The following is a 15,540-nucleotide window of genomic DNA, read 5'->3' on the forward strand; positions in this document are numbered from 1 at the left end:
ATTGGGATGCCCCGGTCTTTATTGTTGTGTGGCTCGTGGAGGGTGTCTTGTACGATCACCATCCCTGATCGTGTTTTGTGCCTCCTGTATGGACCCGAATGTAGACTCTCGTCGAGGCCCGCATGTGCGATTTTGGATTGGCGGCTTGGGAGTGTCCACCTTCCCAGGGATGCTTGACGGGCACGCGTAAGAAGGAGTCGCCACTTATCATTTTACGACCCGAAGGTCGAGGTTCGATAAGTTACCCGGGTCTAGGGGTATGAAAACACCTAGTTTTGCTAAGGCATTGGTCCGTGCGGAACCGAAAAGTCTGAGTTTGGGGGTTTACGTTACATGCAGGCCTATATCCCGCACGCCCTTTCTGTACTTTGGTTTGCTAGGCTTGCAATTTTGTTTTATTTACCTCGTGAATTAGGCTGCGCTCGGCTCACACGTTTTGACACCATAAATTCGGTGAAACAAACAATGTTGGTTGAGAAGCCGAGAGAGAAGTAAAATCGTATGTCGGGGAATTGGTTCACTATCTTACGTTACAATTCATCAAACCATGATGGTTGAATTACTACGTGAACCAGAACCGCGAGATATTGGGTTTACTTTTGTCTGGGCAAGCATTGGACCGATTCGATCATTTCGACTCTCGGACTGTTCGCTCACCAACTGAGATTCTTACATAATGAATATAAAAATTAAAGTCCTTACAGTGTGCTCTCAAAAATAATACAACAAATTATAAATTACGAATAGTTGAATCTCAATCAGCTTGCATTCGGTTATTTTTCCACTTCGACTTGCCGTGAGTTTAAGGAAACACCGAAAAACTGAAATTCAAGCGCTCCCGTGACTGATGGTTAGGGTGTTGAACCCTAAGTGCAATACGTCCTATGGGTCGGGCTCAACTCGCATAACAATCAGGTGCAGAAAAGTACCAAGCAGCATGCAGATTGCAGACAATGTGTTTGTTATTGTCGAGTGTACGTGGATTAACAGATTATTAACCTAGGGTATTTTGCAAGCAAATGTTATACGTTAAACAGAAAAACGTGTGTAAAACACTTTGCATTCGGCTTTATTTTGAGAACCTAACAAACAGGGTGCCCGTAGTCAAGTCTCATGTGTGTGGGTTGCTTTTACAGTTGTTTTGTATTGCACTACTAAATTGCTTACAAGTTAATGCACAACAAGTCTTTTGTCCAAAAGCCTAGAACCTGAAGTCCTAACCTGCCACTCCTCCGTGTGTTCTTAAATTAGTCAGGTAATTGTATTTTTGATCCAGAGAACCCGACTAAATACTCGAGGTTATGCTAGAATGACAGAAACTCATCGGTTGGATAAGAAGAGGCTATGCAGATGAAACTGCACCTGAACAGGTAGCCCGTTCCTATTGTGATACTGTTGTGTTTCTGTCAAACTAACCCTAGGATGTCACCAAATTACAAACTGACGCTTTTGCCCTTGAATTGAAAAATTGTTTTAAAAAAAAGAAGACAGTGCAATACGGGCCACCTCAGCCTGTAACCGGCGCTGACCAATTCCTTGGATTTTTCAGGGTTATGTGAGAACCCCGTAAAAGCCAAAGATTCGGTCGATCTATCCGAAAGTGATCTAGAAAGAACTTCTGTATTCCGACCTGAATTACCTGAAATCAAGTAAAATTCAAGTCAAAACATACAAGTCTTTCCTAGACATCCGTGTTACATGAAATCACGCATCTCGAATTTGAAAGTATATAAATTTTGAAAAGGGCATTAACACCGTTTTGTAATTCGTCGATGCGATTTACCGATTGATGTCCAATTCGTGCAAGATTGTTAAAGTCGAGTGAATTAATCGTGTGAGCGTCCCGATTAACCCGTTGGTGGAATTAATGCTTAATGATTATTGCCAAATGCATTCAATGTGTGGGTTACAGACAATCAGACAGACCATGAGTTGATCCACTAAATGGAGTCTGAATTCCCAAAAAGCTTAATTTAATGAAAGCAATTTGCATATTGGCAACCAAGATGGGTTCAGAAAAGCCGAGGATAAATTGGTCAGAATGACCAAAATACCCTCAAAGCCGAATGAACCTAAATGAGTTACCAATACAAGAATCCATGCGTTTTGCTTAAAAAAACATTTAAAAGGTGTTTTAACGCGTGATTTGTGAAGATATTGAAATCGTAATTGCACACAATTCGAGAAACAAACTTATCATGGGAAGAGGAAGCCTCATATGACCAGAATAAGTCCACGAGGTTCTCGGTCTCTTCTCCTTGGAGAAAGCCGAGAGGTCCCATGGGCCTAATCGGGTTTCACGAAGTTTCCTCGTCTCATTTTCAATCATTTTCTCGCATGCTCAAACATCAAACGTGATAAATAGCACGTATTCGACAAAAGTCGGTATTGCCATGAGTTTTAAACATGCAAGCACGCACAAACATGTTATTTAAGGAATCAATAAAACAATACGGACTTCATGGATGCGGGAAAACATGGCGAAACTCGAGAATCGACTTAGATCGGGACAATGAGACCACTCTTAACCCAAAGAGATTAACATAACTCTTGGCCCTCTCACTTGGAGATGAACCCGAGAGTTCTTTTGCTTTTTCCGGGTCGAAATAGTCTCATTGACTACGATCCAAACGTTTCCCGACATGCTAGCACGTAAATGGAGGATAAACATGCATGATATAACATAAAAATATAAACTTGCAATAGATACAGGCTTAATACACCTTATTCTTCCATAAATATGCAAGAAATATAAAAAAGCCCTAACTCCTCTAAGTCGAGAATGTTATACCTAGCCTCGGGATACGACAAAAGAGTCGGGGAAGGGGTTGAGAGTCGAGTGACTCGATGGGATCCTTAAAAGGATGTTCAGGTGCACAGGGCAAGACGTTCGGGCGAGCTAGGGCGCAGACGTGGGCGCGCGCGAGCGTGCATGGGCGCGGTAGGGGCGCAGGCCGGCAAGCGAGAGCGCTAGCGGGCGCGCTGGATCAGACGAGCGCGCACAGGCACGCGGATGAGCACGAACGGGTGCTAGGGACGTAGACAGGTGCTCGGGACATGGACGTGCATGCACATGCATGCATGCATGCAAACGGACGTTCGGGGTGCACAAGCGCAGCGCGCGGGAGCAGTGACGGGAGCAGGCGTGCATGCGGGAGCTGGCGTGTGGACGTGCGGAGCGCAGGTGGGAGCGCGCAGGCAAGTGTGCTCGAGCATCAGCGGGCGTCTGGGCGCGGGAGCGGGCGTCTGGGCGCGGGAGCAGGCGTGCGTGCGACTGTTCACCCGAGAGCACGGAATGGACCCGAAATGACGAAAATGGACCTGAAATGATGAGCTAACAACTTCAAATAAAAATTCTAAGTTCAAAAATGAACTCCAAGGATCCAAAATATATGGGAAATATATTTTGGAAAATTTTGAGTTTAAGTCGGAATGGTGAATGCCATGGATTCCGACTCAAGTTTGAGAGTTTTTGGCTTGGTTTTCGGTTTTCCTTAGGCTGACCAAGAGCTACTGGTTGCTAGGGAGTTGAGAGCATTTTCCTAGAGGGAGAAAGCTAGAGAGAGTGTGCAAGAGCAAAAGTGATTAGCTTAATCACTCTTTAGCAATATATAGGCAATGCTAATGAGCAATTAGTGAAACTAAAGTGCAATTATGAGCTTCATTAGGGGGAGACGATTTTTCTAAGCAAGATAAGGATGAATGTTAGCCAAGCTTTCTTCATGAAGAAGAGCCAAAAGCATTAAATTGGAGGATTTGAAGTTGGAGTGTTGTCTTCAACTTCCCTTAGATATTTTGAACTAAGTGTGAGCAAGAGAGCAAGAAAGAGAGCTAGGGCGAAGGGGCGACTGCCCTTGGGCAGCCCGTGGGTCCCACGGCCCAAGAGAAAAAATCGGGAGAAAGCTCGGGTCTCGATTCGTCGTGCATTCGAAGCTCGTGGTTCAAATTGAACGTCGAATTATCGATATACGCGAGAAAACAGATTTAATGAGCCCCAAATTGCCATTTTTCGTGAGAAAATGTCTCGGGTTCGTACGAGGCTCGGAAGCCGGTTTTGCTCGTTTCAGGTGACCAGAGCGAAGTTAACCGCTTCTAACAGCATATCTTGCATCTGCATCCCACGTTGATCATTTTGACATGCATTGTCAGTTAGACTGAATAGTTGACCCTTAAGTCAATATTGCAAATGTAAAGCCGGCGACGTCCTAGGAGGCCAAAACTGGATTTTTCAGATTACTTTCTGAGTTGCTCGGGCGATCCGGAGATCACTGTAATCTCTGTTTGTTGAAAACAGACCTCTAAGGACTTGAAAAATGCATTTGAGACCTTTAAAACACTACTCGGGAGGCCTAGATGAGTTGTGCCTTTCAGTCTGATGATTCCACATTGAGCCTTGGGATGGCTAGCACAGTGTAGGCTAATCGTCCGGTGTCAAGTTTTCGTAAAAGGACATCCGAATATGGATTTTCACTGAAAATGGCCTTTTCTGCTCCTCGGAGGTCACTTGGGAAACTGAAAGGGTTTATGCTATCTGTTTTGCCCAATTGCGTTTGTGCACTAAAGTTTTCAGGGCAATGCAGGGTCAACTTCGTTTGTCGTTATTCCGTCAGACCAGTCTCTGGTTATGCATTTCAGAAGGAAGGTATGCTTGTTATGTCGCTCGGGAATCATTCGAAGTGTTTGTGTGGCTTCCAAGAGACAATTTGAAGCACTGCTCATGCTCGGTATGTTTGTGGGAGATGGCTGCAACTGACATTAGCTATTAACTTTTCTCTGAGAAACCGGCATTTTTGGACTCCCACTGAAAAGTTCTCTGTATATAGAAAGTTGTTCTGTATAGATCAGATGATCTGCAAAATGTGTTTGAAGACACTTTTCATATGTTTGGCGCTGATGTGGACTTTCGGAGTCCAATATTGACTATCTTTCAATGGTCGAGCTAACTATCGGAAAATAGCACTGTTTGCAGTGTACTTTGAAAATGCCGATTTTTGGATGTTGTTGAACTCTCTAGTCACTTTGTTGGCTCTTGATGATCCAGGAAGTTCTTCTGTTGTTCGCCCATATCATCTACTTGTTCCTGTTGACTTGAGAATGAATAGTGATTCGTTACTCTATTGAGTCGTTTTTTGTATTCTTGCTCAAGTTGTAGTCTGAATCGCTGCTAATATTGTTGTTTGGATTGATGAGCCAAAATGGGGTGCTGACAGTTTGCCCCTCTTTAACTGCGTGCTCGGGTAGAGGATGTAGCCAAAGACTTCAGAAGCACCCCAGTTTGATTGACAATAATTAGCATGGCACCTCCGATCACCCTTTGCTTCTCTCTTTTTTGGATGTGTGGGAAATATCGTACCTAATGCAAAGGTGAAAGAAACAAAATAAGACATAGGCAAGCTTTGCAATAAACAGGAAGGTGCATAAAGAAAATGCATGTCAGAGTGTGAAGTGAGCTTAATGAAAAGTGCGAAACTTGATGAAAAAGGCGAAACTTGGAGAAAAGTGTGAAGCTTGATTGAAAGAGTTGAGCTTAATAAAATGTGCGGAACTTAATGAAATGTACGGAGCTTAATGAAATGTGCAGTGTTTAATGAAATGTGCAGTGCTTAATGAAAAGTGCGGTGCAAAAGACAACGGGTGCTTGCCTAATGGTTTTGTAAAAAGCACGAGCTAGCAGGCCCGGCAGATTTGCATGAAGCACGAGCGAGCAAGCTCGGTGAACTTGCGTAGCTTAAAAGAAAGTGCGGTGTAAAATATGCACGGGTCAGCAGACCTGACGGAGTTGCAAGAAGCATGAGCGAGCAGGCTCGGTGAACTTGCGAAGCTTAATAGAAAGTGTGCACGGGCGAGCAAGCCCGGCGGATTTGCAAGAAACACGAGCGAGCAGGCTTGGTGAACTTGCGTAGCTTAAAAGAAAGAATGCACGGGCAAGCAGGCCCGACGGAGTTGCTAGAACCACGAGCGAGCAGGCTCGGCGAACTTGCGCAGCTTAAAAGAAAGGATGCACGGGCGAGCATGCTCGGCGGATTTGCAAGAAACACGAGCGAGCAGACTCGGCGAACTTGCGCAGCTTAAAAGAAAGGATGCATGGGCGAGCAGGCCAGGTGGATTTGTAAGAAACACGAGCGAGCAGGCTCGATGAATTTGCGCAACTTAGAAGAAAGTGCGGTGTAAAAGATGCACGGGCGAGCAAGCCCCGACGGAGTTGCAAGAAGTACGAGCTAGCAGGCTCGGCGAACTTGCGAAACTTAAAGGAAAGTGTGCACGGGCGAACAGGCCTGGCAGATTTGCAAGAAGTACGAGCAAGCAGGCACAGTGAACTTGCGTAGCTTAAAAGAAAGTCCGATGTAAAAAATGCACGAGCGAGCAGGCCCGACGGAGTTGTAAGAAGCACAAGCGAGCAGGCTCGGCAAACTTGCGAAGCTTAAAGAAAAGGATGCATGGGCGAGCAGGCCCTGCGGATTTGTAAGAAACACGAGCAAGCAGGCTCGGCGAACTTGCGTAGCTTAAAAGAAAGTACAGAGATTAATTGAAAGGTTAAAAGTATAAAGTATGTGCAAATGTTCGGGAATGGTATAAGGTGAGGAAGGAATCATTGTGATCCAATTTAGCATTGTGTTTGTCAACATTGCAGACGATGCTGTGACAAAATGCTTTGCCGCTCGTTATCCGGTTGTAGTGCAATTGAATGCATCTAGTGTTGCTCTGAAGACCTCTTCCTCAGATTGAGATTGTCGCCCTTTGCATAAGGCAAACGTGCATCCATTAAAAGAAGACATATACTGAGATCCGCATTCCTATATATGTGTACAAGAAAAAAGGAGCTAATAATATTCGTCAGTCGCGTGCTATAGCCATAATGAAGATGTGCAAAGAAGTCTAAGTAATAATGCTTCAGGGATTTTGGTCTCGGTGACCATTTGAAAGGTGGTCATGTCCTCACAAGACTTTGACTTGAAAGAAAAGCTTTTTGCAGAACGAGCATGACCCATAGAATTTGCATTAAGGTAAAGGGATGGATCTTTGGGATCCTCCAGAACAAGGATACAACGATTCGACCCTATGTCCAAAGGTGTCTCATGCCCGGAGAGTCAAAGAGAGTTTGCTTGCATTGAAGATTGCCAAACCACTACTCGTTGTCGCTTCACACTGAGTGTAGCTGTCATTTCGTGGTCGAGCTACCGAAGGCCCCTAACTTTTTCCTCGGTTGCAAGACGCGTGACGACTTAGCGGGATATTTTATTTGACATTTCCCTCATTTAGAGCTCACCTTTTGCTACGACCGCCCTTGTTGGGTCTAATCGCACCTCTCGGTTCCTCTAACTTTTGCTTAGACCGCCCTTTTCGGGATTTTAATCTAGTGAGGATTTTGTTTTGTGCTCTCATTTTGCCACGGTCCCCCTTTGCGGGATTTTAGACCGTGCCTCTCATTCCCTAATTTTCGCCTAGGTCGCCTCAAAGAGGTTTTCTTGATAGCGGGAAATTTATTCTTTTCTCTCAAGAAAGTTCTGAGAAAGGGAAAGAACAGAAGGAGGGAGTACATGAGTTTGCAGGGTGGTAGGTACGGGGATTGTGTATGGAAAGAAAGACAAACGGTGGATGTACATTGAAAGAACACTTGCAGTCGGATGACAGAAACACTTTCAAGGATAGTATTTCTTGAGAGCATCAGCATTGACCGGAAGAGCGTTTTCGTTCCCGTCCATATCATTAAGAATGATTGCTCCTCCGTCAAAGACTTCCTTGATGATGAAGGGACCGTCGTACTTGTATGCAAATTTTCCCTTGGAATTTGGGGAGATGTGTAAGACTTTCCGCAAAACGAGGTTGCCATGGCTGAACTCTTGGGGACGAACTCTCTTGTTGAATGCTCGAGCCATCCTTAGCTGGCAACATTGGCCAGGACAGAACGCTGTTAGCTGTTTCTCATCAATGAGATTGAGTTGTTCATAGCGTTGTTTTGCCCATTCTGCTTCCTTGAGCTTGGACTAGGCAAGGACCCTCATGGAGGGAATCTCCACTTCGACTAGAAAAACTGCTTCCATGCCGTAGACCAAAGAATATGAGGTTGCCCCCGTAGACGATCGGATGGATGTCCGATAAGCCAAGAGTGTGAACGGGAGCATCTCGTGCTAGTCTTCATAATTCACTGTCATTTTTTCGATGATTTTCTTTATGTTCTTGTTTGCTAACTCTACCGCATCGTTCATTTGGGGGCGATACGAAGAGGAGTTGCGATGCTGGATCTTGAACTTTGCACAGAGCTCGTCGATGAGTTTGTTGTTCAAGTTCTTGGCATTGTCTGTGATGAGAGTTGTGGGGACCCCGTATCGTGCAATGATGTCGCGTTTGAGGAAGCGTGCCACGGCCTTTGCAGTAACTGACGCCAAAGTGATAGCTTCGATCCATTTGGTAAAGTAATCGATAGCTAGCAAAATGAAGAGATGTCCATTGGATGCTTTGGATTAATGGGACCAATTACGTCCATGCCCCACATTGAAAAGGGCCACGGAGCTGCCATCGGATGCAATTCGTTGGGCGGGGCTTTGATTTGGTTTGCGTAAACCTGTCATAGGTGACAGTGCCTGACATTCTTGACGCAGTCAGTTTCCATAGTAGACCAGAAGTAACCGAGTCGCATAAGCTTCTTTGCTAGCATCAGCCCATTCATGTGAGGTCCGTAATTCCCTTCGTGCATTTCTTCCATGAGACGCTGCGCTTCATTTTCGTCGACACACCGTAGTAGTGTGGCGTTAAATGAGCGGCGGTAGAGAGTCTCGCCTTTGAGGAAGAAATTTGCTGCAATGCGCCGAAGAGTCCTCCTGTCATGACGATCAGTAAATGCAGGGAATTGACCGGTTTGCAGTAAGTGCTTGATGTCTGCATACCAAGGTTTTCCATCAACAGCATCAATTACATCGCAATGGGCAAGGCCCTGAGCAATCTCGAATTTGAGGGGCTCGATAAGATTCTCTTTGTAATGCTCACCATGGATGCGAGCGTTGCGAGTGCGTCGGCAAACTGGTTCTTCATGCGCAGCGTGTACGTGAACAAGACTTTCTCGAAGTTCTCTACTAACTCCTCGAGATACTCATGATACAGCACCAGCTTGGGATCCTTCGTCTTCCACTATTTGAGCGTCTGAAAGTTTGTGAGCATAGAATCTCCAAACACTTCGAGCTCCTTGACTTTTAGGTCGACTGCCGCCTGCAAGCCGAGAATACATGCTTCGTATTCGGCTACGTTATTGGTACAAGGGAAGTCAATCTTCGCTGCCACAGGGAAATGACGTCCTTCAGGGGATATCAGTACTGAACCGATACCAGACCTAGTGGAATTGACTGCACCGTCAAAGTGCATCTTCCACCTAGGACTCTCCTCCTCATCATTCAGTTGGAGGATCCCTTCATCTGGAAAGTCAGAGTTGATCGGTGTGTTGTCATCAATCAGGAACTCCGCTAGATGGTCTACTATCGCTTGGCCCTTCACTGATGTGCGCGACACATACTCGATGTCGTACTCCGTCAGTTGACAACGCCACTTTGCTATGTTCCTCATGGAGGACGGATTGTCAAGTAGGTACTGTAGGGGATCAGTCTTGGACAATAAACAGATAGTGTGATAGAGAATGTACTACCAGAGTCGTTGCATGACCCACACCAGTGCGCATCACATTTTCCCTATGTCAGGGTAGTTAGACTCCCCTTCAGTGAACTGCTTGCTCAAATAATAGATTGCTCGCACTGCATGTGTGGAATCGTCCTTTTGTCCTAACATGCACCCGAGAGATTGTCGGCGTACTGTCAGATACAAAATTAGAGGACGATCTGATGAAGGCGAAACCAACACTAGTGGCTGAACTAGATATGCCTTGACCGTATTGAAAAATTTCTGACACTCGTCGTACCACTCAACTACTGCATTTTTGTGAAGTAAGCGAAAAAGTGGTTGGCATTTATCTATAAAATTTGTAATGAAGCGTGCGATGTAATTCAGCCGTCCTAAGAAGCTCCTTACTTCGCGCACTGTCGATGGAGGTGGCAACTCCATGATCACCTTGACTTTGTCGGGGTCGACCTCAATGCCTTTTACGCTCATTATAAACCCTAACAGCTTCCCTGACTTGACACCAAAAGTTCACTTCGCCGGGTTAAGTCGAAGCTTGTACTTCTTGAGACGCTCGAAGAGTCGCTTAAGGTTGACCTGATGATCTTCCCTTCTTTGGACTTCGCAATCATATCGTCGACATAGACCTCTATTTCCTTGTGCATCATGTCATGAAACAATGTGACCATTGCTCGCTGGTAGGTTGCCCCGACGTTTTTGAGACCGAAAAGCATGACCTTGTAGCAGAAGGTGCCACACATCGTGATGAAAGTTGTTTTGACCTTATCCTCCTCAGCCATCTAAATTTGATTATATCCAGAGAAGCCTTCCATGAAGGAGAATTGCGTGTGGCGTGCGGTATTGTCTACCAGTACGTCAATGTGGGACAATGGGAAATTGTCCTTGGGACTGGCTCTATTGAGATCGCGATAGTCGATGCAGACTCTAACTTTCCCATTCTTCTTTTCCACTGGGACGATGTTCGCTACCCATTCAGAGTAATTGCACACTTCCAAGAATCCCGCATCCACCTGCTTGATGACCTCTTCCTTAATGAGGAGAAGAAGGTCGGCTCGTTGACGCCGTAAGTGTTGGCGTTTGGGCGGGAAACTTTCGGTATTGAGCAGGAGGAAATGCTTCACAATCGAGGGGTCTAAACCTGGCATGTCAGCATAGGACCAGGCAAAGACCTCCTGATACTTTGTCAAGAAATTGATCATCCGGGCTCTTTGTGCAGGATCAAGGCCTGTTCCGATCCTAAGGGTGCGCGGTTCTTCTGCGGTGCCTATGTTTATTTCTTCGGTTGGCTCAACGGAGGTGAGTTGGTGGTTTTCTAGACGGTGCAAGCTCTCCTCTATCTCGGGCACCTGACTGTCCTCGTCAAGCCCTTCCTCGAAGTATATGGATAGGGGCTTTTCGAGGTGTTTTTCGAATGAGTTCAAATCGTTGCATTGGTGATTTGGATTCGATTGGAGCTTGGAAGTATAAGCAAATTGTTTCAGAAATTGAAATGCTGGGAAATAAGCGTGAGAATGAAAATTTAGACACAGAAATTCAAAAATGCATGTAGGGATTTCATTAACAAGCCATAACAAAAATCACTCTTCCGTCATGCGGCTTATGGCATTGTTGGCATGCGGGTAACATTATATATACAAGGACCATCTTACACATCGGCGACTATAGCCGAATAGCGTGGGACTGAGGTCCAGTTTGTCAATTCCTCGTCCTCCTATGTGTGGCGGATAGGGACCCTGGAAGATGTCTCTCCTGTGATGGCATACATGGCTGGCAGTGCAAAGAGCACTTCAACCATATCCGAGGAGGAGTCCCCTGATTTGGAGGATGTGTCATCAAGAGTGCTTCCAACAACGTGTGGCGGTCCCGAAAAGAAATGCGAGAGCAGTGGGACTGGGATGCCCTTGGAAAGCTTCTCGTAGTGAGTGGCGAGACGGTGGAGGTGCTTGCTGCAGCGTGCTTGTACAATCTCGTGGCAAGAAGGGCAAAAGCCGAGTCCCCTCTTATTCCGATATTCCTCACTTCGACCGGCCGAAGGATTCCTTGTGCACGTGCCCCGAGTCCAGTTCCGGGGACGTAATCGTTCTTCAGCAGAACCTTCCCTATCAAGCGATCGGTCCGCGATGGACCAACTTCCCCGTAGTCTCGGATCACGGAGATTGTGTCGAAGGAGTGGAAGGGCAAGTTCTGATATTCTCCGATGCTGACATACGGAACGGCTGTTCCCTTGTAGATTGCGTAATCCTCTTTACCGTTGACAGTGATGAGCTTGCCTTCAACAAAGAACTTAAGCTTCTGATGTAGCGTGAATCCAACCATTTTTGGGTGATCGCCCACCCAACTTAACCAAACACAAAAGTAACTACATACCCCCCATACTTCCACTCTCCCGAGTCCATTTCTAAGGTCCATCTTGCCGTTTGAAGCCTGCAACCACCCGTTTCAACCAGCACCATAACCGAGCTTCGATGGAGTTTTCTTGGTTTCTTAGCCTCTCCTTCCTCCCACGACTAAGGCAAGTTGTGCCATCACTCCCTAAGGGTCCCTGACGACCCCCACTCTCCCTCGTTACAAAGAGGTCAAGATCATAGCCATTCAACCAAGCACAACCGCACTCTTCCTCTCCTCTTTCCTTCTCGGGTTTTCTTGGTTCTTACTGGGTTTATTTTGTAATTTCGGGGTGAATCTAGGTGTGCACTCCTCACGAAACCACCATAAGGGCGTTTAGCAGCCTCTTGGGAGTAGGAACGTCTGTACCGTTTTGGAGCAACCATCCCGAGCCACCCGAGTAGGCCAACTTTCGGACGGTGGCATTTCTCCTCTAACCGAGTCTATGTAACCCAACTGCAACCCGACTATAGAGCCGAGTCACCCGACTCTCCAGCCCCTTCGCTGAGATTTCCTCGACATCTTGAAGCTAGGTATAACCTTCTAAACCCTTAGAGGAGCTAGGGCTCGTAGTTTCCTAGGCATGTGGGGTGATAAGGTGGTCCTGACCGTTTTACTTGCATGTTTGTTTAAGTTGTTTGTAACATGTTTATTCAGACATGCAATAACGTATATAACTTGTAGCATGCTGGGAAATCATCCATGTCGGAGTTGAGGAGACTCTCATGGCCAGTAAGAGCCATGGAAGCTCACGGCCTTCTCCTTAGAGAGGTGGCCGAGACCTCCCCTGGACCATTCGAGTCCATGGGGGCCTCCTCCTTCCCGAAGTTGGTTTTTTTCCCTAGTTTTACGTTTTGTTGCTGTATGAGTCGGTGCCGTTTTATCGGTTCCATTCAATATCATGTTTATGTGTGCTTACAAGTCTGCATGCATTTTTTAAAAGCATGGCGGCACCAATTTCATAAACGTGTGTTATTATCGGGTTTGATACTTGGTGCACTCAAGAAACAATTAAAATCGGAACGAGAAGAAAGCCCGAGACTCAAAACGGGTCAAGAAGCCTCTCAGCTATCCCTCAAGGGGAGTGGCCGAGAGCCCCTTGACATATTTCGGGTCAAGGGAGGCCTCCTACCTTTAGTTCAAAGTCATTTCTCGAATTGATTGTAATCGCATTGTCCATTTTGTCGTTAGTCACAAGATAAATTGCATGTTGAACGCGTTAATCTAAGTAATTTGCATGGATTTTGGTATTAGCAACTACCTTGGGTCCACAAGAGTCCAAGAGCATATCGACCTTCATTCACTGGGTGTTCTTGGTCTTCGAGGACCCGTTTTGGTCTTCGTGTCACGAATCGATTCTGTTAACCTATAACATTCATGGCTCAAGGCCATGATCATTAATAATTCCGCATGCGGGAAAATGGGACGTGTCATTTGGCTAAGTAAACCACTCGGCTTTAAACGAGTTGCACAAACCAGCTATTAATTTTAATCACGTCGGCGGATCATGAACCGTCGGAAATGCCATTTTTAAACTCACAAATTTAAAGAGCACCGTGACACGTGACATGCGTAGCATGGGTATCTAGAGAACGCACACGCATCTTGACTCGAGTCTGGGCCGATTTGAGGCTGCTCAAGTCGGGGTGTACGAGCCTTCCTTAGACCACTCCTAGGCGGAATGACCGTTTTCTCGGTCCTTTTTGGGTTGGCACAACTCTGATAGGCCCAAGGGATCGGTCGACACCGGCTACCGACTTTCGATAGTCCGTGTCACATGATCTCAATTTTGAACGAGCACTTTACACATTTTACAGTTTGGGGTGGGCATAACTGTTGTTTCATGACTCGCCGACAACCTAGGTGGTAGGATGAGCGAAACAGTTCAAGCCACGGGTGGAGATGGGCGGCCCGTTCGGGTGCAATTCTCATTTGCATAGCCCTATTCATCCAATTTAGGTGTTTCTGTCATTCTACCATAGGTTCAGGTACTTAGATCAGGTATCTCTATCGTAAAACGTGCGAAACCTAACTAACCGTTCATTCGACTTAATTAAACATTAGAAAATGGTTAGGCGGAACTCTAGGTTCTAAATCTTGGGCCAAAACACGCATTCTTGACATAATCGGTAAAGCCGCATTGTCACTATACACAAGAAATTTAAAACAAACCCACGCATGCGTAGCCAAATTAGCACTGCATTCTAGCATGCTCTCTTGCTTGTCTAGCCTAGAAAATTGCTTACCAATTAATCTAAGTTCATAATTGGCTAATCACGTAAACACGGTATAATACACAACTTGTCTGTATTCATTTGCTTTTATTTGTTTTTATCTGTTTCTATCAATTTTTGCCTATTTTCCTCTGTCATTTGCTGATTTGTTGCCATTCAGTCCGAGTCCATAGGTTACGCTTTGCTCGGGGTCCAACGCCCCAAATCATCGATCACGAGGTCCAACACCCTATACACATCGAGCCCCGAGTCACTGCCTTGCTCCGAGTAGTGTCTATGTGGAAGACAACTTGGAACGGGTGTGTGAATAGCAGTTAGACAATCTCCCGAGAGCTCGACCGGTCCCACGGCTGCCTTGAGAGTCGATTTGACTCTTTTGCTATCTGTCGGTCCGGTTGGACCCGAACCCCGGCTCTTTGAGCTCGGTTTGCCTTAATTTATTTGTCGGTCGTTCAAAATCTCATGGTGAGTTGGAGCGGAATATTTAGCCTAGCGCGAGTCGACCAGGGTCCATGTACTATATTCTTTCTGTATCTTGTATTTATTCGAAAGCACATTGTAAGGCAACACAGGCTCAAAGAGCCAGGGGTCGGATCCAACCAGACTGACGGATAGCAAAAGAGTCGATCGATTCTTAAGACGGCAGTGGGAACAGTCGAGCTTTCGGGTGATTGTCTAACCGCGATTCACGCACTCGTTCGAGTTGTCTTCCACATAGATACTACTCGGAGCAAAGCGGTGACTCAGGCTAGACCCCATTTCGCACTAGGGTTACGCGCACTTGATGTGTATGGGGGCGTTGGACCCCGTGCTAAGCGTATCCTGTGGGCTCGGACTTGAACTGCAACAATTCAACAAGTAACAACGAAGAACAGACAAAAACTGATAGAAACAGATAAAAACATATGAATACATACAAGTTGTGTATTATGCATCTTGTTTACGTGATTAGCCAATTATGAACCGGGGTTACTTGGCAAGCAATTTCCTAACCTAGACAAGCAAGAGACCATGCTAGAATGCGGTGCTAATTCGGCTACGAGTGCGTGGGTTCGTTTTAATTCTGTTCTGTATAATGACAGTGCGGGCTTTACAGATTATGCCAAGAATGTGCGTATTGGCCCAAGATTTGGATCCTAGAGTTCCGCCTAGCCATCTTCTAATGTTTAATTAAGTCATGTAAATGGTTAGACATGCTTTTGCACGTTTTAAGACGAAATGCCAGATCTAAGTATCCGTACTTACGCTAGGATGACAGAAACACCTAAACCGAATGAAAAGGGCTACGCAAATGAAA

Source organism: Punica granatum, chromosome 1, assembly GCF_007655135.1.
Source record: "Punica granatum isolate Tunisia-2019 chromosome 1, ASM765513v2, whole genome shotgun sequence".
NCBI classification, from domain to species: Eukaryota; Viridiplantae; Streptophyta; class Magnoliopsida; order Myrtales; family Lythraceae; genus Punica; species Punica granatum.